Source organism: Lingula anatina, chromosome 10 (assembly GCF_051362555.1).
Source record: "Lingula anatina isolate TDL-2025a chromosome 10, LinAna3.0, whole genome shotgun sequence".
NCBI lineage: Eukaryota > Metazoa > Brachiopoda > Lingulata > Lingulida > Lingulidae > Lingula > Lingula anatina.
Window position 1 is genome coordinate 10,374,766 of NC_141776.1, and position 27,070 is coordinate 10,401,835.

The 27,070-nt window shown below is 35.4% G+C and overlaps 2 protein-coding genes across 10 annotated transcripts in view; one reads left to right on the top strand and one right to left on the bottom strand.

Annotated features, from left to right (window-relative positions):
* Positions 1 to 24,854, bottom strand: part of LOC106170874 (uncharacterized) — a 125,643-nt gene extending 100,789 nt beyond the window's left edge. The window contains exons 1-6 of one of the 9 annotated variants that reach the window (XM_086997898.1): positions 24,431 to 24,609; positions 22,667 to 23,679; positions 21,826 to 22,047; positions 18,498 to 18,610; positions 8,400 to 8,632; positions 3,971 to 5,245 (exon numbers count right to left, since the gene is read on the bottom strand). The gene's annotated coding sequence lies outside the window, so the exon portion shown is untranslated. The other 8 variants (XR_015331493.1, XM_086997897.1, XM_086997902.1 and 5 more) reach the window with 8 other exon arrangements.
* LOC106172929 (alpha-1,6-mannosylglycoprotein 6-beta-N-acetylglucosaminyltransferase A) overlaps positions 1 to 27,070 on the top strand; it is a 379,609-nt gene that overhangs the window by 6,576 nt on the left and 345,963 nt on the right. The window lies entirely within an intron of this gene.

Sequence of the window (27,070 nt, forward strand, 5' to 3'; positions counted from 1 at the left end):
AAGTCATGAGCTCATGATTGAAAGAGGCCGTTATGTAAGTGCCAGATTCCTTGCTTTAGATAAACAGGGTGTAAGAGCTAGATTCCTTGTCTTAGATATACAAGGTGTGAGTAGTTTTCATGACTTGCGCGAGTAGTGCGCCTGTTTTGAATGTAACCGTGTCATAACGCTACAGGATTTTGCACAAGTAGGGTCTCTCCTGCATTTTACCGTTATGTCCAACATTGTATGGTGTATCGTTACAGATGTACGGAGAAATCATAATGTAAGTGTTTATCTTATCAAAATATATTTGCATAGTGTATTTATTAGTTTTCTGTATAAATAATAAAGGTAAAATATCGGTATATTAGCTAGAGCACCTGGTAGGATGTGGCCATTAGTATGAAATACAGTAAATGTAAAATACAAGAACGCATTAGTATAATTGTCAACTGTATAACCATGTCAAAATGGCAAGTATACCAAAATTATAATTTATCTTCTATTTGTAGTTTTTCATTGTATTCAACTGTAATTATGAAAATATTCACTTGTAATATTTTGTAAAATGTTATAAGCATGTGAAAACATTATCAATCTTATGTTTACAGCACAACCTTCAACCTGCAATAATGATGATAATGAAGATGCTTTCAACTGCCATTGGCGTATTGAGTTTTTTTTTTTTTTTTTTAAATTGAAAGTAAGCTTTTAATTAATATACATCATTCTTTAAAATTATATTTTGGATACTCTTTCTTCTTATATAGACTTATGCAAGTGCCTTTTGACACTAATACCATCACTGTGCATAAAGGCAGTGTTTCTAAAATGCAAAGTAGGATGCTGAAGCTATTTAATATTCAAATCTGAAGATAAATTAGTAGCCGACCTAAAAAGAGAACCCCACCAATCAGGGAACCAAGGGATTACGTGCTTACATCCGAAGCACAAATCACAAAAACCAATCAAAATTAAGGAACATGGAGGGGTCATTAATGTCCATGCAACTATATATCTATAGCATTTTATAATCAGTATTGAGCATAAGTCTGTCTTCACAGCAATCAATCACCATGTACTTAAAATGAGAAAGAACAACTACAACCATGATAATCTCAGACAAAGGAGAGAGCATCACCAATGGCCTGAACAATGACAACTGGAATCGAAAAAGTGGCACATAACAGGGCCTCCAAAAGCTAGAATACCTTAACGCCCGGCACCACTGAGCTCACCATGCACTTCCAACTAACCACACCACAAGGTGAGTGAGATGAAACAATATATCACTGGATGTACCGAGTGGGCTAACCACATCAACAGACAGCTGGCAAGGACAGCGCACAAGGTCAGAACCAGAGTAGACTTCAAAGAATTCCCTGGCTATGTAGAATTGAACAAAGCTGACATGGGGCAATGTTGTAAAAACCTACGTCACATTCAGGATCTCAGAGGGTATGGAGGACAGCCCATAGCAGTGGAAGGAGATGGGAGATACAATAATAGCCTGTTCAGTGGAGGGAACAAAACACCATACCAGCCAGCCACTCAGACTGTGTACACTGTAGCAGAGAATGTGACCAGCCAGCCACTCAGACTGTGTACACTGTAGAAGAGAATGTGACCAGCCAGCCACTCAGACTGTGTACACTGTAGCAGAGAATGTGACCAGCCAGCCACTCAGACTGTGTACACTGTAGAAGAGAATGTGACCAGCCAGCCACTCAGACTGTGTACACTGTAGCAGAGAATGTGACCAGCCAGAAGGATGTTATTGGTGTTTACACTGGTAACAAGATCTGCCATACTGCTCACCTGCTACGGAGTAAAGGGGAAGATGTCTCTTGTCCAGAGCACAGTGGAGTCTGCACAGCCAATCTACGAGAAGAAGACAGCATTGGAGACAAGCTTAACCACTGATGGGGACAGCCGAGCCCAGCTGCATGTGACACACAACACTTTACTAAAGCTCTGAGAAAACAAATAGAAAAAGCACCATTTTCTGGTCAAGTGTTTCCAGAAAAAACAAAATACACTAGAGACAAAATGCAAAAACACTTTGCTCAGTGCATAGCAATATGTACTGCTATTCTGAATTTGATGCTTGCTTTAGAGCAAATAAAGGGGACATAGAGTTGACTAAAACAGCACTGAGTTACGTCACTGACTATATATAGTTAGTGGTAACAGTTGTGATTGTCAAAATTGTTTAAAGTACTCATATGAATGTAAATGTGACTCAGAAACTATTTCCCCTTTTTTTCCATCTTTCTCCAGGAGGCTTTGGCCTGGGAAGCCAAAGCTTAAGATTTTTTTCAAGGCACATGGAACTTACAAGCTCCAGCACCCGACCAACGTTCAATGCCAACCCTGACATCCTGGAACGAGACCTAACTCTGCTCCTGACTATGAAAGCAAAGAAGAAGAAAGACACCTCAACCAAGGTAAAATGCCCAACAGTAGCTATCCTAAAACACCTGAAGTAAACCTGCACCGGAAATTTTTATCACCAACTTTTTAACATTATTTTTTTGTTAGCAAAATAGATGTCTTGTGTTAATTCCTGTCTTTTTCAGAAGGCCCAGATAAAATACAGGAACAACCAAGAAAGGCATCAAAGAAGACAAGTAAGAATTTTTTTTAATATTACTTCTCAATAATCATCAAAGAAGCACACAAATTAATATACACACAAACTGATATGCATTCTATAAGCAAAAGGTGTCACAGCTGATATTTTTCTATTTTATGATGTATATCATATTTTTCAGAGGACTCCATAATGGACATGGTGATAGATGTGGAGAATGAGAAACTTTCATGTTTGAAGAGACTGGTGGAGATTGAAGAAGAAAAATTGAAATTGAAGAAAGAATTTTTTAATTCAGACACAGAAAATGTGAGGCAAAAGTTGACCAAATCAATTTGCAGTCAATTTTAAATTAAATGTTAAAGATGATAACCTCTCGTGGAGTGAAGGTATCAGGAACTATCTGGACACTGTTCACAATGATGAAAAAAGAAAAAGCCTAAGTCGTTTTGGCACCAGTGGGGAATAAACTCCACACTGAAACAGGCAGATACACTAAGACTCCGTTCTCATAGAAAGTCTATTTTCTAAAAATCTATTTTCTATTTGCGGTATCTTATGATCACTCCGAGCGCAGCCGCGAATTAATTACAGCTTTGGAAGTAACTGGCTCGCGCTGCCAGTAATTACGCCGCGGGATATTCAGGGCACAGGCCGTGATCACAAGATACCGCAAATAGAAAATAGATTTTTAGAAAATAGACTTTCCATGTGAATGAAGCCTAACACTCCTCAGCCCTATGGAATATGCCCTAAAGACAAAATTAAACATGAAAAACTTTCTCCAAACATGCCCCCTATACAACAAACCTGTAACCATATTGTACCAGGTATTTACGGAACACTATATACACTTTGGCCTCAGAACAATTGATGAAAAATTTATTATCATTATTGTAACATGTATATAAATGAGGTTGCGTATGTAGGATTGTGGTTGTGTTAGTGTAGAGTAGTGTGTTTGTGCCTTTTTGTTTGTGTTCATGCATCTCTGTTTCTTTATATAACATGCCCCTCTTTCTTACGTGGCACATTCGTTTCTGGTTTCTGCCACGTCAACTTACAGGTGAGATAGACTTGATTGGTTTGCTTTTCATTTTCTTTGTGTTAAGATTTTGTAATTCTTTAAGTTATTTTGTTTGATATTTTCAGTGCTTGTAATTTCTTTTCATCCTTATTTTGTTTAGAAGTTTAGTTTAATCAACCTTCTGACTAGCAAACCTTTGGAACAGCTGGGACATCATCAAACTATCAGACCAATGAACTTTCTGACTATTGAACCTTTTAAACCATTGGATCTTGACATCATCAAACTATCAGACCAATGAACCTTCTGACTATTGAACCTTTTAAACCATTGAATCTTGGCATCATCAAACTATCAGACCAATGAACCTTCTGACTATTATAAAGCCTTTTGAACCATTGGATCTTGGCATCATCAAACTATCAGACCAATGAACCTTCTGACTATTGAACCTTTTGAACCATTGAATCTTGGCATCATCAAACTATCAGACCAATGAACATTCTGACTATTGAACCTTTTGAACCATTGGATCTTGGCATCATCAAACTATCAGACCAATGAACCTTCTGACTATTGAACCTTTTGAACCATTGAATCTTGGCATCATCAAACTATCAGACCAATGAACATTCTGACTATTGAACCTTTTGAACCATTGGATCTTGGCATCATCAAACTATCAGACCAATGAACATTCTGACTACTGTCATGCACCTGACAAATCATTTAACAATGAACTTATAATAATTTCATAAATTCACAAACAACAATATTTAGTAATTAAAATAAATATCAGAATCACAGACAAAGACAGGCAAAAATACACAAACATATCTACATATTGCTACTTCAATTTGATATACTCGGGACACATAAGCATAATATCCAAACTGCCAAAGATGAAACAATATCATAAAATAATCCAATCATGCTGTCAGGAATTAAAATTAAAATTAAAACAAAAAACAGTTTATCAGTTATAGGGTAAACAACAAATGTGTCACAAAGTGCTGACTATGGCAATGACACTGGACAGACACAGTGATCAGAATATAGACAGACTGAAAGTGTCTGTATATAATAAATATGTCATAAAATTTGTAATTGCAACCGAATGACCTCACAATAACAGAGATCATCTATAACACATCATATCTGACCTGAAATATAAATTCATATTTAAACATTTTCACTGGTGCCCTTTTCTCTTCAGTGATGGCTTATTGTCTACCACAATCTTGCTGTATATGCTACCTCTACTAGTACTGTAACAGTTTCCATGCATATGGGCAAAATTATTATAACACACCATGACTGAGCTGAAATATCAATTCACTTTTAAACATTTCCATTGTGTCTATTTGTCTTCAGTGATAGAGTATTGTCTAACACAATCTCCTTGCTTTATATACCCTGCCTCTATAGTTTCCATGCATATGGGGGAAATGGATTCTTTGTGTTACCTGGAACCCACATTTGTTGTGCAATTGTACTGTTCCATATAACTGGCTCTACAGGATCTGCATGTCATCTTTGGGAGTCTTGTTCTAGGTGGTTCTGGCAGCACTCTCTCTCACTTAATATGAAATTGACCTCTTGGTCTGCCAGCAGCTTTTTACACAATTCCAGAAGTGTACTTGCTAAAAATGTAGATGAAATGAGTGTAACTGTTTGCAATGCAACTGGATCATCTCTGTAATATAGTGCAAACTATTGTTAGGAACCATCTAATGATATACTATTCATATATATAGGATGCTTTTGTAAAATGCACAAAATTATTTTTGCATCACGATACTAGATATTTATTTGATACTGCTTATATGTAATGGTGATCAAATTAAAATATAAGTATTCATTTTATGTGTTTTGTGTGTACAAGACGAACTGGTTCAAATTCTTAACAAATGACAGGTGTGATTAATAAAACTATTTAATGACTATAAAAATTAAACTTACATTACAATTAAAGCAGTGAAACATTAATTTTAATAATAATAATCCATGCTTTCCACATTGAAATATCATTTCACCCCCCCCCTCCCCCAAAAAAATGTTACAATTTTGTGTCTCTACACAAAGGAAAGAGGGGAAACGAATTACCTATCAATCCTTACTTGTATATAAAAAAAACAAGGCAGCAAAGCTGTCAAATGTACAGACAAAAAACAGGAAATAACTATGCACAAAATAGGCTACTGTCAATTCTGATGCAAAAGTACATTATGTTAAACTGCAAATTCAACATCAAATTTTAATTATGCTCAAGGAGCACCCAAAATTGTGTTTTCTTCTATTCTGATGCAATATTACATAATGGTTAACAGCATAATGACCGTCAATTTTTAATAATAAAATATACATGGATTTTCAGAAAATGTGACTAGCATGGGTCTTCAAGCCCGTGGAACTTCAAAGTTACACCTTGAAAATGCCAATATGTGAAAAATTAAATTTTCACAAAAAAACTGTTTAACTGGCAGTAAGAATTACCAAACAGACTGCATTGCCTACTGAAGCTGTATTTTAGTCCCATGTTTCTTTCCTGTAAGTTTGAGAACAGTAAGTGACATGGTTTTTCTTAAATGGTCATCATGGGGGCAGTGCCCAAAATAGTTTTTTTTTTTTCAAATTTTGATGCAATATTACATAATGTTTAACAGCATAATGATGAGTATTATGGATATTCAGAAAATGTTACTAGCAAAGGTCTTCAGGCCCATGGAACTTCAAAGTCACAACTTGAAAATGCCAAAATGTAAACAAGACAGCACTGTTCTGAATTTTTTTTTTCCATTTTTAACAATTTTTAACATAAAACAAAATTAACAGTTTACTGCCGTTTTTATATGATCAACTAAAAAAATTGATGAGATGGGAAAAATATCAATAGAGCAGTGTTAAATGTCCAATTTCTTCCATTCTGAGATTCTGAACATAGTGAATGTCAATGATTGAATCTGACAAACTGCAATGATATGAGTTTATTTCCATTTTTTGAAACTTTATTACACAATACAAGATAACAAGTTTACCATCATTTTTACATATGTTGTAAAGATGCAGGAAATGCCAAACAAACACTTTTACTTATCTTACTAATTAAATAATGAAACATGCATGTTAACATGCCTAAGAATTAAATCTGAGGAAATGTGAAAAAACAGCATTTCTTCAAAATAATGGCCCAATTAAGCTGATTTTTAAACTCAACCTGCGTTTTAGCAGGAATGACCACTCCTGTGAGTTTACTGACAATTGGCCTATCTGTTTTTCTTATTTTGTGTTTACAGTGTTGCATATATGCTGAAAAGTGAAAAAAAAAAGCATAACTAAAATAGTGGCCCGATCATGCCTATTTTCTAACTTGACCTGCGTTATAGTAAGATTGATTACTCCTATGAGTTTCATGACAACAGGCCTAACGGTTTTCCTTGAAATGTGTTTACAGTGTTGCATATATGCTGAAAAGTGAAAAAACAGCATAAGTTCTACAATAATGGCCCGATCATGCTGATTTTCGGACTTGACCTGCGTTTTATGGATATTCATCAGCTCTGTAAATATACAGCCAAAAAGTAAAACTGCCTTCCACTTATCGCGTTTACAATGAAAGTGCACGGCGACAGTGACAGTGACAGTGACGGCAACGCCAGCCACGACAGACGCAGGTGATGGCAATATGTACAGACACATCTGTACATATTTACTGTACTGTTTGAGAACAGTAAGTGACATGGTTTTTCTTAAATGGTCATCATGGGAGCAGTGCCCAAAATAAGTTTTTTTCAAATTTTGATGCAATATTACATAATGTTAAACAGCTTAATGACCATCAATTTTTAATAATAAAATATTAGTATCATGGATATTCAGAAAATGTGACTAGCAAAGGTCTTCAGGCCCATGGAACTTCAAAGTCACAACTTGAAAATGCCAAAATGTAAACAAGACAGCACTGTTCTGAAATGTTTTTTTTTCCATTTTTAACAATTTTTTTAACATAAACAAAATTAACAGGTTACTGCCATTTTTATACGATCAACTAAGAAAATTGATGAGATGGGAAAAATATCAATACAACAGTGTTAAATGTCCAATTTCCTCCATCCTGAGATTCTGAACATAGTGAATGATTGCATCTGACAAACTGCAATGATATGAGTTTATTTCCATTTTTGACACTTTATTACACAATACACGATAACAAGTTTACCATCATTTTTACATAATCAACTAACAATTTTGTAAAGATTCAGGAAATGTCAAACAAACACTTTTATGTATCTTATTAGTAAAATAATAAGACTGTTAACATGCCTAAGAATTGAATCTGAGGAAATGTGAAAAAACAGCATAACTTCTAAAGTAATGGCCCGATCATGCCGATTTTCGAACTTGACCTGCGTTTTAGTAAGATTGATTACTCCTGTGAGTTTCATGACAACAGGCCTAACGGTGTTCCTTAAAATGTGTTTACAGGGTTGCATATATGCTGAAAAGTGAAAAAACAGCATAAGTTCTACAATAATGGCCCGATCATGCTGATTTTCGAACTTGACCTGCGTTTTATGAATATTCATCAGCTCTGTAAATATAAAGCCAAAAAGTAAAACTGTCCTCCACTTATCGTGTTTACAAGGAAAGTGCACGGCATCGGCGACGGCATCGGCATCGGCATCGGCATCGGCGACGGCATCGGCGACGACAGACGCAGGTGATGGCAATATGTACAGACACATCTGTGTCTGTACATAAAAATGAAATAAAAAATAAAAAAAAAAACAGCCATACATTTTGTCTACTATTTCCAAGAGGTCCAGTTATCTGTTTACAATGGCTGTCCTGTCTCTGGCTGTTCATTCATCCTAAAACTTGCCACATCCCGTGTCTTGCACAACTGGGTGAGATGTAGATGTTCCTGCTGCTGCCTTTTTATGTCTGCTTCTTATAAAATACATTTCCCCCATGTCCAGCCAGGTAAAGTCAGTTCACCTAGAAGACAACATGCTGTATGGAGACTAGAGCTGGAAAAAGAGACATGGCAATGTATAAGTGAAGGAACACTAATTATCTTAACACACAAAAGAAAAGACAAAAACCTGACAGTCCACCAGAGCCAGTTGGGAAAAATATTAAAACTATGGTACACTGCCAAGTGCCCACCTTATATGGTAGACATCATTGTTGTGGTGATTGAACTGTGATAAGTTAACAAGGCAGCAAAGCTGTCAAATGTACAGACAAAAAGCAGGAAATAACAAAACAGGCTACTGTCAATTTTGATGCAAAAGTACATTATGCTTAACTGCAAATTCAACATCAAATTTTAATTATGCTCAACAGGTATTACCAATGTAAGTGAAATGTGTAACAAGCGTAAGGCTTCAGGCCCATGGGAGTTTAAGTTCACACTTTGAAAATGCCAGAATGAGAAAAATGAAAATTTCACATAAAACTGCTTAAATTCAATAATAAATGATAACCCATTTGAGCTGGCTTCCTTATTTGAACTGCATGCCAATCCTACAAATCATATTTGTAAGTTGAAAATAATAATAAGTAACACAGTTTTCTTTTCATAATGTTTGTAGTAGCAGTGCAAAAAGATTTTTGTCAATTTTGATGTAACATTACATAATAAATTACAGAATAATTATCACCAATTTTTGATTATTGACTATAAATAGCATGCACATGTAGAAAATTTGATTACCATTTGGCTTCATGTCCATGGGAGCTTCGAGTCCCACAATGAATATGCCAACATGATAAAAATGAATATTTCACTAAAATGTATAACTTCCAGAAAAAGAAGCCAATTAGACTGCTTTTCTAACTCAGGCTGCATTTTAGTCCTGTTTCTTTTTTGAAAGATTGACAATCATAAGTAACATGGTTCTCCCATAATGGTCATCATGGCAGCAGCACCCAAAATTGTGTTTTCTTCTATTTTAATGCAATATTACATAATGCTTAACAGCATAATGACCATCAGTTTTTATTAATAAAAGATCCGTATCATGGATTTTCAGAAATGTGACTAGCATGGGTCTTCAAGCCGGTGGAGATTCTTAAGTCACACCTTGAAAATGCCAATATGTGAAAAATTAAACTTTCACAAAAAACTGATTAACTGCCAAAAAAATTTACCAAATAGACTGCATTGCCCACTGAAGCTTTATTTAAGTCCCATGTTTCTTCCTGTAAGTTTGAGAACAGTAAGTGACATGGTTTTCCTTAAATGGTCATCATGGGAGCAGTGTCCAAAATAGGGGTGTCTTCAAATTTTGATGCAATATTACATAATGTTTAACAGGATAATTACCATCAATTTTTAATAATAAAATATTAGTATCATGGATATTCAGAAAATGTACCTAGCAAAGGTCTTCAGGCCCAAGGAACTTCAAAGTCACACCTTGAAAATGCCAAAATGTAGACAAGACAGCACTGTCCTGAAATGTGTTTTTTTTTTTTCATTTTTAACAATTTTTTAACATATAACAAAATTAACAATTTACTGCCATTTAAATATGATCAACTAAGAAAATTGATGAGATGGGAAAAATATCAATAGAACAGTGTTTAATGTCCAATTTCCTCCATTCTGAGTTTCTGAACATAGTGAATGAATGAATCTGACAAACTGCAATGAGTTTATTTCCATTTTTGAAACTCTATTATACAATACATGATAATGATAGCAAGATAGAAATTCCAGGCTTTGTATCATACAGTAGTTGTAGGAAAAAATCAAAGAGAGCCAAGAGAAACTCAGGGGGGATTGTAGCATTTGTTAGAAAATCAGTGACTGCTGGAGTTACCAAGTTAGAAAGCAAGTGTGAAGATATTCTGATTCTAAAATTGAGCAAATTCTACTTTGGGTTTAGGCGTGATGTCATCCTTGTCACAGTCTACATAAGTCCCCCCAACTCTGTGATCAATGAAAATGCAGACCCATATGATAAACTTAAAGCTGAACTTACAACTGTGTCAGCTAACTGTGATATAATTATCCAAGGGGATTTCAATGCCAGAACGAAAGTTAACTCAGACTTTATCACAGATGACAGCACAGACTTAACCTTAATTTCTGGGGCCCATTATCTCAGTGATGCATACAACCCACCCCCTCCTAGAAACTCAATGGACTCCCAAAAATCCAATGCATTTGGTGGAAAGCTGCTAGAGTTATGCAAAGATTGCAATTTAAGAATCTTAAATGGCCGTAAACTAGGTGATCTACTTGGCAAATATACTTGTTATCAACCAGCTGGTAACAGCGTTGTTGATTATGTCATCTGTAGTGCCACTTTGTACAGCACCATCCCATACTTTCACGTCAATGATCTGTCAATATTTTCTGACCACGCCCTACTTGAACTTAAACTGTACTGCAAAACTACTTACAACAAACATACAAAATCAATTCAGCTGATACCAAAGCCAACTAAATTCATTTGGGAAAATAATTCTCATATTAAATTTGTTGAGGCCCTGGGTAACATGGAATCAAAACAAAAGGTTGATTACTTTATGTCACAAGCTCTCTCTCCTGAAGAGGCATTACCCTTAGTAAATGAAATATTCACAACTGCAGCTGAAAGGGCTCTTAAATCAAGAAAATACACCTCAGTCCACCCTCGAAAAAACAAGAAAAGGGCAACATGGTACAGCAATGACTTAAAATCTCTGAGGTCCCACTTAAAAAACTTAGCAAAACTTAGGAGCAAGAAACCCTTTGACAATTCAGTCAATGCATCATACTACCAAACATTCAATCGTTATAAGAGAGGATGTAAGAAAGCAAAAAAAGAATATAAAAAAGGCCTACTTCAAAAGTTGCAATCCATGGAAAATGCAAATCCCAAATGTTTCTGGAAAGCGGTTAAAGATTTAAATATGGAGTCTACACAAACTGAATTTATTGAACCAAGTGAATTTTATGAGTATTTTAAAAGTCTTTGTGAGGAAACTGAATCAAGTAAACATAACTTTGATAAAGACTTCAAGCTTAAAATAGAAAATAAACTAAGGCAAAGTGAAATGAATTCTCCAGACAGAACTGCACTTGACCATGACATTAGTGCTGATGAGATCATGAGCAATATAAAAAAATTGAAAAATGGCAAATCAACAGGGGAAGACAAGGTAACCAACGAAATGATAAAATCAGGGAAGGATTATCTTATAGATGTAATTGTAAAATTGTTCAATATCATATACAAAAGTGCTAAGTACCCATCAATATGGAACAAGGCATATATAGTCCCTATCCACAAATCTGGTGATGAATCAAATGTTAACAACTACAGGGGAATATCTATTACAAGCTGCCTCGGAAAGCTGTACAACTCGGTCCTGTTAAACAGAATTCAAGCACACGCATCCCAACAAGGGGTACCCCTACCTCATCAAACTGGGTTTAAACATGGTCATGGTACTTCAGATAATATCTTTATATTTAAGTCCATTATTACAAAATTTATGAAAGGAAAGAAAAAATTATACACATGTTTCATTGACTTTTCAAAAGCATTCGATAGTGTTTGGAGGAACGGACTACTGTTCAAGCTAAGTACTCTAGGAATAAGAGGACTTATGTACAAAAACATTAAAAGCATGTATGAAAACTCCCAAGCATGTGTTAAGACAAGTAGTGGTATATCCCCGGCCTTTAATACAACACTAGGTGTAAAACAAGGTGACACATTGAGCCCATTTCTTTTTAATATTTTTATTGACGACCTTCTTAGATCAATTGATAGCGAAAGTGCTGCAAGTCCAGATATAAATGGAATACTAATACAAGGTTTACTCTATGCTGATGACCTCATTCTTATGTCCAAGACCCCCAATGGGCTAAGGCAAAGTTTGGAAATAGTAGAAAATTTCTGTAACAAGTGGAGACTGACTGTAAATGTCACCAAAACTAAAATAGTTATTTTCAACTCAAAATCAAAAGCTCACAGTGAAAAATTTTTTCTGTATGGAAAACCAATCCAAGAGGTCAACAAATACATGTATCTAGGTCTCCTTCTAAATCGATCAGGAAGCTTTACAGAAACCAAAAATAATCTCCTACAACGTGCTACAAAGGCATTCTTCAGTCTGTCCAAGTCTCTTCCACTTCAGAGTAATGTTAACACATCCTTAAAAGAGAAATTATTTGATACCCTCATTTCCCCAATCCTTACATATTGCTCAGAGATATGGGGCTACTCGGTGTCAACGGATAACTGCCCTACAGAAAAGTTGCACTTAAAATTTTGCAAACAAATCCTTGGCCTCCATCAAAACGTATCAAACTATGGTGTATACACTGAACTTGGCCGCCTTCCCCTCTATACCAAAATACAGTTTGCATCTGTCAAACTATGGTGTAAAATTATTCAAATGTCTGATGCTACACTAATGAAACAAGCATACATACAAGAGATAAATAGTTACAAGTTGCTGACACCCTATGTCCCACCCGCAGTCCACACACTCAGACCAGCTTGTATGTCATGGTCTGAGGGTATCCGAAAAATCCTTTTCACATTTGGCCTTGGTGATGTGTGGCTTAGCCAGTCACCTCCAAAAAACTTCACCACAATTTTCAAACAAAGACAAACTGACCACTTTACCCAAATATGCAATAGCAAACTTCATGCCAACAGTAAATTATCTCTTTTCCGTATACTTAACCAAAAGTGTGAAAGGGCAACTTATGTTGATAAAATAACAAATTACAACACCTTATCAACCCTTGCTAAACTACGTCTTAGTGACCATAAACTCCACATTGAAACTGGGCGGCACACCAGGCCAAAAACTGAAAGGTGCGACAGAATCTGTCGCCTGTGCACACAAGGGGTAATTCAGGATGAATACCATTTTATATTCCAATGCCCAATGTACAAAACAGACCGAGTCACCTTTTTCAGTAAAACCTCATTCCTAAAAGCTGATTCAAGGCCACCAGACAGTCAATTATGCCATGTATTTAACAGTGCCAACAAAGATACTTTAGTGTCCCTCTCCAACTTTATAATCAAATCATTTAAGAAAAGAAGTGAAGTGGTTGCTCTGCTTGGTAACTCTTAGCATATCCCTTAAAATGTCAGTGTATGGTCCCACTGTTGTGAGAAGTGACTCGGCAGTGGGACTGAACATGGCACAATATTTATATCTGTGTAACTTATTTACTTATATGTCTTATGTAATTGTCATTAATCGTAATTATCAATGTCATCAAGCAGCCATGTAAACAGCTATGTAACGGTGGTTTTAAGTTCTTTAAAAACATATTCTCTTTGTGTAACATGTTTATAGTATGTTTATGGTAAATTTATAATCACACCAAGGTTCATCTCATTGCTTAGATAGAATATTTTATGAGTAATTTTACTAGTACTTATCTTCATTATATAAAGATGGTAATACACTAACTGTATTGTATCGTCATTTGTATATCATATTGTACAAGGTCATGACAATCTATGTACCAGTACAGAAATAAATTGAATTGAATTGAATTGATAACAAGTTTACCATCATTTTTACATAATCAACTAACAATGCTGTAAAGATGCAGGAAATGTCAAACAAACACTTTTACTAATCTTATTAGTTAAATAATGAGACTGTTAACATGCCGAAGAATTGAATCTGAGGAAATGTGAAAAAACAGCATAACTTATAAAATAATGGCCCGATTATGCTGATTTTCGAACTTGACCTGCATTTTAGTAAGATTGATTACTCCTGTGAATTTCATGACAACAGGTCTATCGGTTTTCCTTGAAATGTGTTAACAGTGTTGCACATATGCTGAAAAGTGAATAAAACAGCATAACTACTAAAATAGTGGCCCGATCATGCCGATTTTCGAACTTGATCTGCGTTTTAGTAAGATTGATAACTCCTGTGAGTTTCATGACAACAGGCCTATCGGTTTTCCTTGACATGTGTTAACAGTGTTGCATATATGCTAAAAAGTGAAAAAACAGGATAAATTCTACAATAATGGCCCGATCATGCTGATTTTCGAACTTGACCTGCGTTTTATGAATATTAGTCAGCTCTGTAAATATAAAGCCAAAAAGTAAAACTGTCTTTCACTTATGGTGTTAACGCTGAAAGTGCACGGCGACGGCGACGGCGACGGCGACGACAGACGCAGGTGATGGCAATATGTACAGACACATCTGTGTCTGTACATAAAAATGACCTTTGCCTTTTGGAGGCTGCTGGACACAATTGTGACTGCTGAGACCAGGGCTCGGAATCTCGAAAGGTTCGCTATGTTGCGCACACTCTAGCATGGCTAGCGTGCGCTATCCCCTATCTCGAAAGAATCGCTATTTTGAGCGCCTGCGCTAGCATGGCTAGCGTGCGCTATCCCGTATCTCGAAAGCTTCGCAAATCCCGGCCGTGCGCTAATGTCCAAATCGCCATTAGTTTCGAGGCTATTATTTGCGGTGATACAAACTAGTCGCAAAGGCCTCTGTGAATGCAAAATTTGTCATTTTAATGTGTCTTTCATGTAATTAAACATGGTGGCAAGTTTGGGTTGCTAGTCATAATAGCATATAATAAAACATATAACAAAAACATGGAAGCTTTTGATTGATTGAATCACTGGTACCTCTGATAGAAAAACTTGCGGTAAATATTCACGTGAAGAATGCCAAAGTCATGTTTTATTATGCAGAAAAATTTCAAAATTAAACATTTCATACATCATTTTATATTTTCTGGTGCATTTCATTCATCTGTGTAGTCTATTGATAATAATAATAAATTTAAAAGTGTCATTTTCCACACAAAATGAACAAGGCAGCAAAGCTGTCAAATGTACAGACAAAAGCAGACAATAACAATGCACAAAACAGGCTGTCAATTCTGATGCAAAAGTACATTATGCTTAACTGCAAATTCAACATCAAATTTTAATTATGCTCAACAGGTAATACCAATGTAAGTGAAATGTGAAACAAGCGTAAGGCTTCGGGCCCATGGGAATTTAAGTTCACACTTTGAATATGCCAGAATGAGAAAAATGAAAATTTCACATAAAACTGCTTAAATTCAATAATAAATGATAACCCATTTGAGCTGGTTTTCTTATTTGAACTGCATGCCAATCCTACAAATCATACTTGTAAGTTGAAAATACTAATAAGTAACACAGTTTTCTTTTCATAATGTTTGTAGTAGCAGGGCAAAAAGATTTTTGTCAATTTTGATGTAACATTACATAATAAATTACAGAATAATTATCACCAATTTTTGATTATTGACTATAAATAGCATGGACATGTACAAAATTTGATTACCATTTGGCTTCATGTCCATAGGAGCTTCGAGTCCCACAATGAATATGCCAACATGATAAAAATGAATATTTCACTAAAATGTATAACTTCCAGAAAAAGAAGCCAATTAGACTGCTTTTTCAGCTCAGGCTGCATTTTAGTCCTTTGTTTCTTTTTTGAAAGTTTGACAATCATAAGTAACATGGTTTTCCCATAATGGTCATCATGGCAGCAGCACCCAAAATTGTGTTTTCTTCTATTTTAATGCAATATTACATAATGCTTAACAGCATAATGACCATCAGTTTTTAATAATAAAAGATCCGTATCATGGATTTTCAGAAAATGTGATTAGCATGGGTCTTCAAGCTCGTGGAGGTTCTTAAGTCACACCTTGAAAATGCCAATATGTGAAAAATTAAATTTTCACAAAAAAAAAAAAAAAAAAGTTGAACTGCCAGAAAAATTTACCAAACAAACTGCATTGCCCACTGAAGCTTTATTTAAGTCCCATGTTTCTTTCCTGTAAGTTTGAGAACAGTAAGTGACATGGTTTTCCTTAAATGGTCATCATGGGAGCAGTGTCCAAAATAGGGGTGTCTTCAAATTTTGATGCAATATTACATAATGTTTAACAGGATAATTACCATCAATTTTTAATAATAAAATATTAGTATCATGGATATTCAGAAAATGTTCCTAGCAAAGGTCTTCAGGCCCAAGGAACTTCAAAGTCACACCTTGAAAATGCCAAAATGTAGACAAGACAGCACTGTCCTGAAATGTTTTTTTCCATTTTTAACAATTTTTTAACATATAACAAAATTAACAATTTACTGCCATTTTTATATGATCAACTAAGAAAATTGATGAGATAGGAAAAATATCAATAGAACAGTGTTAAATGTCCAATTTCCTCCATTCTGAGATTCTGAACATAGTGAATGAATGAATCTGACAAACTGCAATGATACGAGTTTATTTCCATTTTTGAAACTCTATTATATAATACATGATAACAAGTTTACCATCATTTTTACATTATCAACTAACAATGTTGTAAAGATGCAGGAAATGTCAAACAAACACTTTTACGAATCTTATTAGTTAAATAATGAGACTGTTAACATGCCTAAGAATTTAATCTGAGGAAATGTGAAAAAACAGCATAACTTATAAAATAATGGCCTGATTATGCTGATTTTCGAACTTGACCTGCGTTTTAGTAAGATTAATTACTCCTGTGAGTTTCATGACAACAGGTCTATCGGTTTTCCTTGAAATGTGTTAACAGTGTTGCACATATGCTGAAAAGTGAAAAAAACAGCATAACTACTAAAATAGTGGCCCGATCATGCTGATTTTCGAACTTGATCTGCGTTTTAGTAAGATTGATTACTCCTGTGAGTTTCATGACAACAGGCCTATCGGTTTTCCTTGAAATGTGTTAACAGTGTTGTATATATGCTAAAAAGTGAAAAAACAGCATAAATTCTACAATAATGGCCCGATCATGCTGATTTTCAAACTTGACCTGCGTTTTATGAATATTACTCAGCTCTGTAAATATTAAGCCAAAAAGTAAAACTGTCTTCCACTTATGGTGTTAACGCTGAAAGTGCACGGCGACGGCGACATGATCGGCGACGGCGACGGCGACGGCGACGACAGACACAGGTGATGGCAATATGTACAGACACATCTGTGTCTGTACATAAAAAGCAGAAACAAAGCATTCGGTCGCACCGTCACCTTCCTCAATGTCTATTATTGTGAGACTGAACACTACTCACCAATGTGTCAGTAATTGTGTCAGTCCAAGCTTCGCTTATTGAATTGTTTTTTGACATTTTATTGGTGTCAAATACTTCAAATATCAGTATTTGTAATTATGATATTCCTATAAATAAAAACAACCTCTTGATTTGCGTCATGGTGAAAAAAATTGCATTTTGTGTAATTGTGTTATGACGTCTTCACTTTATGCGGCAATCGAATATGAGTAGAGTTTGAGGTTATAATTGCGTTGCGTCTGCTAAGGCTTCGAGATAGCAGGTGGGTGCAATCACACTAGCAAATAGCGCACGCTAGCTATGCTATAGCGCGTGCGCAACATAGCGAACCTTTCGAGATTCCGAGCCCAGCCCAATCTCAGATTGAACACAGTTAAATAAACAGAATTCTGCCAAATCTGTGGGAATTATTGTGAAATTCCAACACAAAATACCTCACAATGGTAAAAACCTGGGATAATTCTATCAATTTGCTGTGACTAATTGAAAGACATTTTCCAAGGAGTAGTTTGAGAGAAGTCACTATGGTATAGATAAAGTACGAGGCGCTGAGCTTTACGAGAGATATAGCAGATAATTGGCGAGCCGAGTGCTTTATCTGGCTTAAAGCACGAGTAATTAACCCTGTGCATTGGTGCATGGAACGCATTCGTGGATGACATGACTTTACACGAAATAAAGCATGGCGCGACCTATTGTCTTTTGACAGGAGAGTGCTTTAAGGAAATTACAAATTAAAATTCTAAATCATAACAAAATTATTCTAAGAGGAAACAAAAAGTTTAGTGTACCACCTGCAAGCAGTCCAGTTACTGTCATGACAATGGGTCATCCAAGGAAAGTAATGACCACTGCTCCACTTTGGTCCAATGAACTTCATCCCAAACTGACCACATCAAGCAGGTCACTATGGAGACAAAACGTGTGTAAACTAGAAACGATATAAACAGTCATTAAACAAGGCATTTAACCACTTGACCACTGATGATCAGAAGCTAATACAAGGCAGCAAAGCTGTCAAATGTACAGACAAAAAACAGGAAATAACTATGCACAAAATAGGCTACTGTCAATTCTGATGCAAAAATACATTATGTTAAACTGCAAATTCAACATCAAATTTTAATTATCCTCAACAGGTAATACCAATGTAATTGAAATATGTGACAAGTTTACACTTTGAAAATGTATAACTTCCAGAAAAAGAAGTCACTTAGACTGCTTTGCCAACTCAGACTGCATTTTAGTCCCGTATTTCTTTTTTGAAAGTTTGGCAATCATAAGTAACATGGTTTTCCCATAATGGTCATCATGGCAGCAGCACCCAAAATTGTGTTTTCTTCTATTCTGATGCAATATTACATAATGGTTAACAGCATAATGACCGTCAATTTTTAATAATAAAATATACATATCATGGATTTTCAGAAAATGTGACTAGCATGGGTCTTCAAGCCCGTGGAACTTCAAAGTCACACCTTGAAAATGCCAATATGTGAAAAATTAAATTTTCACAAAATAACTGTTTGACTGGCAGTAAGAATTACCAAACAGACTGTATTTCCTACTGAAGCTGTATTTTAGTCCCATGTTTCTTTCCTGTAAGTTTGAGAACAGTAAATGACATGGTTTTTCTTAAATGGTCATCATGGGAGCAGTGCCCAAAATAGTTTTTTTTTCAAATTTTGATGCAATATTACATAATGTTTAACAGCATAATGACCATCAACTTTAATAATAAAATATTAGTATTATGGATATTCAGAAAATGTGACTAGCAAAGGTCTTCAGGCCCATGGAACTTCAAAGTCACAACTTGAAAATGCCAAAATGTAAACGAGACAGCACTGTTCTGAAATGTTTTTTTTTCCATTTTTAACAATTTTTAACATAAAACAAAATTAACAGTTTTCTGCCCTTTTTATATGATCAACTAAGAAAATTGATGAGATGGGAAAAATATCAACAGAGCAGTGTTAAATGTCCAATCTCTTCCATTCTGAGATTCTGAACATAGTGAATGATTGAATCTGACAAACTGCAATGATATGAGTTTATTTCCATTTTTGAAACTTTATTACACAATACACAATAACAAGTTTAACATCATTTTTACATAATCATCTCCTGTGAATTAATGACAATTGGCCTATCTGTTTTTCTTATATTGTGTTTACAGTGTTGCATATATGCTGAAAAGTGAAAAAAAAAGCATAACTACTAAAATAGTGGCCCAATCATGCCGATTTTCGAACTTGACCTGCGTTATAGTAAGATCGATTACTCCTGTGAGTTTCAAGACAAAAAGCTTATCGGTTTTCCTTGAAATGTGTTTACAGTGTTGCATATATGCTGAAAAGTGAAAAAACAGCATAACTTCTACATTAATGGCCCGATCATGCTGATTTTCGAAAAGTAAAACTGCCTTCCACTTATCGTGTTTACAATGAAAGTGCACGGCGCCGGCGACAGCGACAGTGATGGCAACGACGGCGACGACAGACGCAGGTGATGGCAATATGTACAGACACATCTGTACATACTAACTGTACTGTTTGAGAACAGTAAGTGACATGGTTTTTCTTAAATGGTCATCTTGGGAGCAGTGCCCAAAATAGGTTTTTTTCAAATTTTGATGCAATATTACATAATGTTTAACAGCATAATAACCATCAATTTTTAATAATAAAATATTAGTATCATGGACAAATAGTAAACGTGACTAACAAAGGTTTTTAGGCCGATGGAACTTCAAAGTCACACCTTAAAAATGCCAAAATGTAAACAAGACTGCACTGTTCTGAAATGGGTTTATTTCCATTTTTAACACTTTTTTAACATAAAATAAAATTAAAAGGTTACTGCCATTTTTATAAGATCAACTAAGAAAATTGATGAGATGTGAAAAATATCAATAGAACAGTGTTAAATGTCCAATTTCTTCCATTCTGAGATTCTGAACATAGTGAATGATTGAATCTGACAAACTGCAATGATATGAGTTTATTTCCATTTTTGACACTTTATTACACAATACACGATAACAAGTTTACCATCATTTTTACATAATCAACTAACAATGTTGTAAAGATGCAGGAAATGTCAAACAAACACTTTTACGTATCTTATTACTTAAATAATAAGGCTATTAACATGCCTAAGAATGAAATCTGAGGAAATCTGAGGAAATGTGAAAAAACAGCATAACTTCTAAAATAATGGCCCGATTATGCTCATTTTCGAACTCAACCTGCGTTTTAGTAAGATTGACCACTCCTGTGAGTTTAATGACAATTGGCCTATCTGTTCTTCTTATATTGTGTTTACAGTGTTGCATATATGCTGAAAAATGAAAAAACAGCATAACTACTAAAATAGTGGCCCTATCATGCCGATTTTCAAACTTGACCTGCGTTTTAGTAAGATTGATTACTCCTGTGAGTTTCATGACAACAGGCCTAACGGTTTTCCTTAAAATGTGTTTACAGGGTTGCATATATGTTGAAAAGTGAAAAAACAGCATAACTTCTACAATAATGGCCCGATCATGCTGATTTTCGAACTTGACCTGCGTTTTATGAATATTCATCAGCTCTGTAACTATAAACCCAAAAAGTAAAACTGCCCTCCACTTATCGTGTTTACAAGGAAAGTGCACGGCGCCGGCGACGGCGACGGCGACGACAGACGCAGGTGATGGCAATATGTACAGACACATCTGTGTCTGTACATAAAAATGGAGTGCTTCAACCAGCCAAAAACATGACTTTCAGCCACTATGTTTAAAGCACATGCCATGAACAACATTTTAATTGAAGTATTTATTTGTATATGTTTTGTGCATATAAGTTAATTGGCTAAAATAAAAAAAAAACATTGTTTACAAATGAGATGTGTGGATCAAGCATGCTACAATGCACATTACAATTCTAATTTTTTAATAATAAAGAAGTGTGGATAATTATAAAAGCCCATGCTTTTCAATCACATTAAAAAAATCATTCAAAGCCAAATCTTGTGATACATGTAACTGGCCTTGTGTCTCTACAGAGGTAAGAAAGAAGGCCAATTATACCCACTGTTACTTGAAAAACAAAATCAACTGTTCATTTTGTGTACAACCTGCAAGAAGTCCAGTTCCCTGTTTACCATGGCTGTCCTGTCTCTGGCTCTTCACAACCCATTCATCCTGAAACTTGCTGTGTCTTGTTCAACTGTGTGAGATGAAGGGATATTCCTGCAACTGCCAGTTCCTGTCTATTTCATATTAACAATACATGTCCCCATGTCCAGCCAGGTAAAGTCAGTTCACCTAGAAGACACCATGCTGTATGGAGACTGGAGCTGGAAAAAGAGACAAAAGATTATATTAATGAAGTGACATAAATTATCTTAATAAAAAGACAGAACCCTGACAGTCCACAAGAGTCAGCAGAATATTATACCTACAATATACTGCCGAATGTCCACCTAATACGACAGAAATCATAGTTGTGGCAACTGGACCAAGACAAGTTTAAAATGTATTTTTGATTACTTATTATCTCAGATTACTTTTTTCAGGACAGCGATCCACCTTCATCCTGATTTAATATAAATTATGTCAGATTACTTTTTTCAGGACAGCGATCCGCCTTCATCCTGATTTAATATAAATTATCTCAGATTACTTTTTTCAGGACAGCGATCCGCTTTCATCTTGATTTAATACAAACTATCTCAGATAACTTTTTTCAGGACAGCGATCCACCTTCATCCTGATTTAATATAAATTATCTCAGATTACTTTTTTCAGGACAGCGATCCGCCTTCATCCTGATTGAATATAATTTATCTCACATTACTTTTTTTCTGGACAGTGATCTGCCTTCATCCTGATTAAATATCAATTATCTAAGATTACTTTTTTTTCAGGACAGCGATCCTCCTTCATCCTGATTACATAGAAATTATCTCAGATTACTTTTTTTCAGGACAGCAATCCGTCTTCATCCTGATTACACATAACTGATTGAACTGTCTCTTTAATACATAATCTTTTAAGTAACCAGGTTGTCTGATTGTTCTCTTTGGTCTGGTGTAAATTGGTTCTTCAATATGATCACTGTTTTTCTCTTGCTGTGTCATCTTCTCATCAACTGAATTCTCTGTATTTAATGCAATATCATTTAAGTTTGGAATATTCTGTCTGTCTGTTGCTGCAATGTCACTTTTCACTGTAATATATCACTAAGTTGCAATTCACATGCATCATCTTGTCTTCTCATCTCATTTGTGTTTTCTTTCAAATACGAGTCTGCTGGAATTTTCATTACATCATCTGTTGTGTTCACGACATTGTAACACAGTTTGAATTGACTTGCGTCTCTGCAGATTGTTCTTCTGTCTGTAACTCTTCTGGCAGTAACTTGAGAACCATGCATTTCCATGACGATATAGAAAATCAGTTCATATGGTGTTGAGAGTTTGTTTCTTTTGTTCTGTTTTTAAACTAAAACATAGTCACGTATAATGAGTGTATTCTCCCTCCAAGTTTGATTAGTGTTGGGTCAGTGAGCGTTTTCTGCATTTTCAGATTTGACCATTTATCTGATCATCTTCTCTGTATTTGTGGCAGTGGGCATCTGGAGAGATAATCTGGGTCTGCATCATTCTTTCCTGGCTCATATACCACTTCATAGTCAACACCTTGTAAGTCCATCACCCATTTCTTTATTCTCAGTGGTAATTTTGCTTGTGCTTTGTTAAACATGGGTACTAATGGTTTGTGTGCTTCAATAATACTAAATTCTTCTCTCATGTCCCAGTATGGTTCAATGTCCTCATCTTTTCTGTATAGATTGCTGATTCCAATCTCCTGTTGAGATTCTCCCTCCAAGTTTGATTAGTGTTGGCTCAGTCAGGGTTTTCTCTGGTATCTCATTGAGAATCACTGCATTTTCAGATTTGACCACTCTGTCAAACTGTGTGCCTGAGCTGAAAAAACAAAAAAGAGAAACACTCATTATAAACATTCAAAAGGCCTGTAGCCAGCTATTTCAAAAGTTTTTTTCCTAAAAAAAGTGGACCTTTTACCATGAAACCAGTGTGTACCTAAATGAAAACTTACCCAGAGGGAACCTTTTCCCGTCAAAAAGGGCTGTTTGTTTGCATGTCTAAACTGGCAGTGGTCCGGGGCAAAGTCAAACTTGGCAGCTTCCTCATATTCACAGAAATTTGTACTTTAAAAAAATTGCTAATATGCATCTGATGTTTTGCCATGACTTCATGTAAAAAAAAATCAAACTTAAAATTGTCATCATTTTATATTGGCAATTTCAGCTAAATTTAGAGGGACATTTGATGTGACTTTGCATCTTAAGCCGCCCGGCATGCCTCAAAATGTGTCACAACACTATATTCAATGCAGGAATGGTGCAGTCCAGATGTAACATTGTAATAATGTGATGTTATACTTGGCTACATACTGGGGTATGTATGAATTCCTAACATACAAAGTCATTACTTCACTCCAGTTGGAGGGCTATGGCTAATATAAAGCACCCTGATAGGACGAAGTGAACACTGCAAAAATCCCCACAAATAACTTTTTAAGACAACATATAGAAACCCTACCCTCTACCAGGGCGACTGATAGATTTTTATGGATATTCACAGATATGTCTCTAGCTAGATAGATTGTCATTTTAACTCTGACTTAGAGTTAAAATGACAATATACGTTTTACCTCAGATATTTCCAGGAATCCAGATCTACTGAATAACACTTATAACACTCCCTTTATCTATCCTCTAGCTCTTGTATCTGCAGCTCCTTCCTCTCTCTCTCCTCCCTCTCTCTCTCTCAAAAACCCCGCCCAACTGTCGCTTCAATCCCAAGACTTCCGGTACCAGATCACTGTAACAAAGTACTCACCCTTCTGTCATCAAGAATGTGTTTGCATGCATTTAAAAGGATGCTGGAATCGTGGAATGTCCCACTGCTTCAGATCAAACTTTTATGGTAACCCATAAATATATCTTGGCCTTAGTATAACGTTATTTTATAACGTGTAAAATTTTCCCGCTCCGCCTGACTAAGTAGGTCAAAGAAAACCCGCAGTGAATACTGGGTCACATCTCGGTACATCCGGTCACATGAAGCGCGCTGGTGTTTTACTCTGCTTCCCAGTTATCGCATATCTTTTGATTTTTCGTTTAGATATAATATTATTGATTATTGATTGAGAATAAATTATAACAAAAAGGTAATTATAACTTGCTTTTCATTGTTATTATTATATTTTTTCTTTTTGCTTCAACTTTTGCTGGATCTCGGCACTGCTAACACAACGTTCAATTTGAGCAAATGGAGCATTTTTAAGGACCTTCGCATTTAGAGCAAATAGGGCCTATCACCAAAGTATACTAAACAAACTTGAAAATATTCTAAAGTCAATTTTGCCTGCACAGCATCTAGTAGGCCTACCTGTATTTTACTTTTATAGACTGCGCTAGAGACTGCGCTAGTAAGCTTATATTAGATGCGCGTTAATTTTTTCTTTTTCAAAACGTCTAAATTTTCCCCTCAATTCCAAGTATATTTTCTCAATGCCTGGTAACGAAGGTTTTGCAAATGGCTTTTTAAGAGAATGCAAATTTGTCGTGTTTCGTGTAAAACATTTGACTGTGCCCTATTAACATATCGTCCAGCTTATCATGAGGGTTACTGATCACAATTCACGGCCACAGGAAATAAAATCATCAAATCACATAAATTAATTAAAAACTTAATTCGTATCTCATTGAAAATGCTAGTCTGGCGAGCTAAAAATAACTATCATCGAGTATAATAACTTCGTTCACAACGGACGAGGGATAGAAACCCGCAATTCACGATTCACAGAAATGGGGTGCTTCACATCTCGGGGAATGATAAGTGGCTGTTACGGGTAAGGAAAATACCCAACGGGGCCTTCAGTCATTGTCTTAACTAAAATGAATATTTTATTAATGACTAAAATATTTCAAAACATGAAAGCAACTAAAATTAATGATCTAGAGCAAAAATACGTCACGAAGGATTATTCAGCTTTTAAAAGTAGCTGCGAGTTATTTATTGCGTTATCTAAGATAAACATACTCTACATTTTCTGACGTTAGACATTAGGCCTATACTTGCTTCCAAACAAGTATCTTATTTTTCTACTTTATTGAAAATAAAATTTAAGGCAAATTTGAGATGGTGTTGCAAGCGACAGTAACAAAGGTCTAAAAATGACTCTGCATTTCGTGTTTTAAATATGATTAGCACATGTGCTCAACTAACTTATGCAACGATTTTCGTGTGCATCGAAAGACTCACCAAAGAAAGAGCGAAAGAGACAAAATGTTGTTATTATTCATCTACACAACGTACCTCCGACCGTGTTGGGAGTTCGACCCACTTGAGGACTCAGATGATAGCTGTCGTCAATACTGCTTTTACTTAACGTAACAAACGCAATCGTCCTTTGCGCTCAAATCATAAACAGGAATCTTTCTTCAAAAATTATTAAACACATCCTTACGTTTTATACATAGGCCTATCTATGAATATCTAGTGAAAACTCTATCTGTGACTCAGGTAGAGTGTACTTTCTCTCTCTCTCTCTCTCTCTCTCTCTCTCCGGTTGTCTCTGGCCGAATTCACAATCAGTTGATCCTCGGACCAGAGTCAGATAACAAATCTCTTTTATGATAATTAACTGTTATGACTGATAAATAAAACTGCAGATTTTCATTCGACAGCATCTTCCGTATCTTTACGAAAAAATATATTGAAAACGCATCTGTAAAGATTAACTCTGAAAGATGAAAAAATGCCTGAGCTTTTGCTTGTGAACCTTTTTCACCAAAACAAGAAGAAACAAGCAAACTACAGGGATGCGTGACGTATGATGCATATGTAAGAGGGACACGAAGTTAGAAGTGCGTGATAAAGGTTAACGTCTTGAAGATTACGTAATAATAAAACAAGACTAATATTCGTTGAGATATTCATTGTCTCTGTATAGTCCTTTTTAAAAAGTGTATAATATTTTTTATGAACTTGTGCTCGACAATTGTCTTTGAATTGTGTCGCGTATGTGTCCTTTTAAAATGGTGACTGTTTGTACTGTGGTGGTTCTTGATGCGAGTTTTAAGGGCGTAAGACAGCTTTTTTTCTATCGTTTTCACTTTTAATTACTATTAGCTCTATTACTGTACATAGCTACCGATTATCTGCGCTTTAAGCTTGTACTTTTTATTACAGATACAAGCAAGGCAAGCAAAAAGTCTCTGGCAGTGAATTGTGAACTGTTGCTGCTACCACTCCTACATAAAGTAGATATTGCAAACATACATCG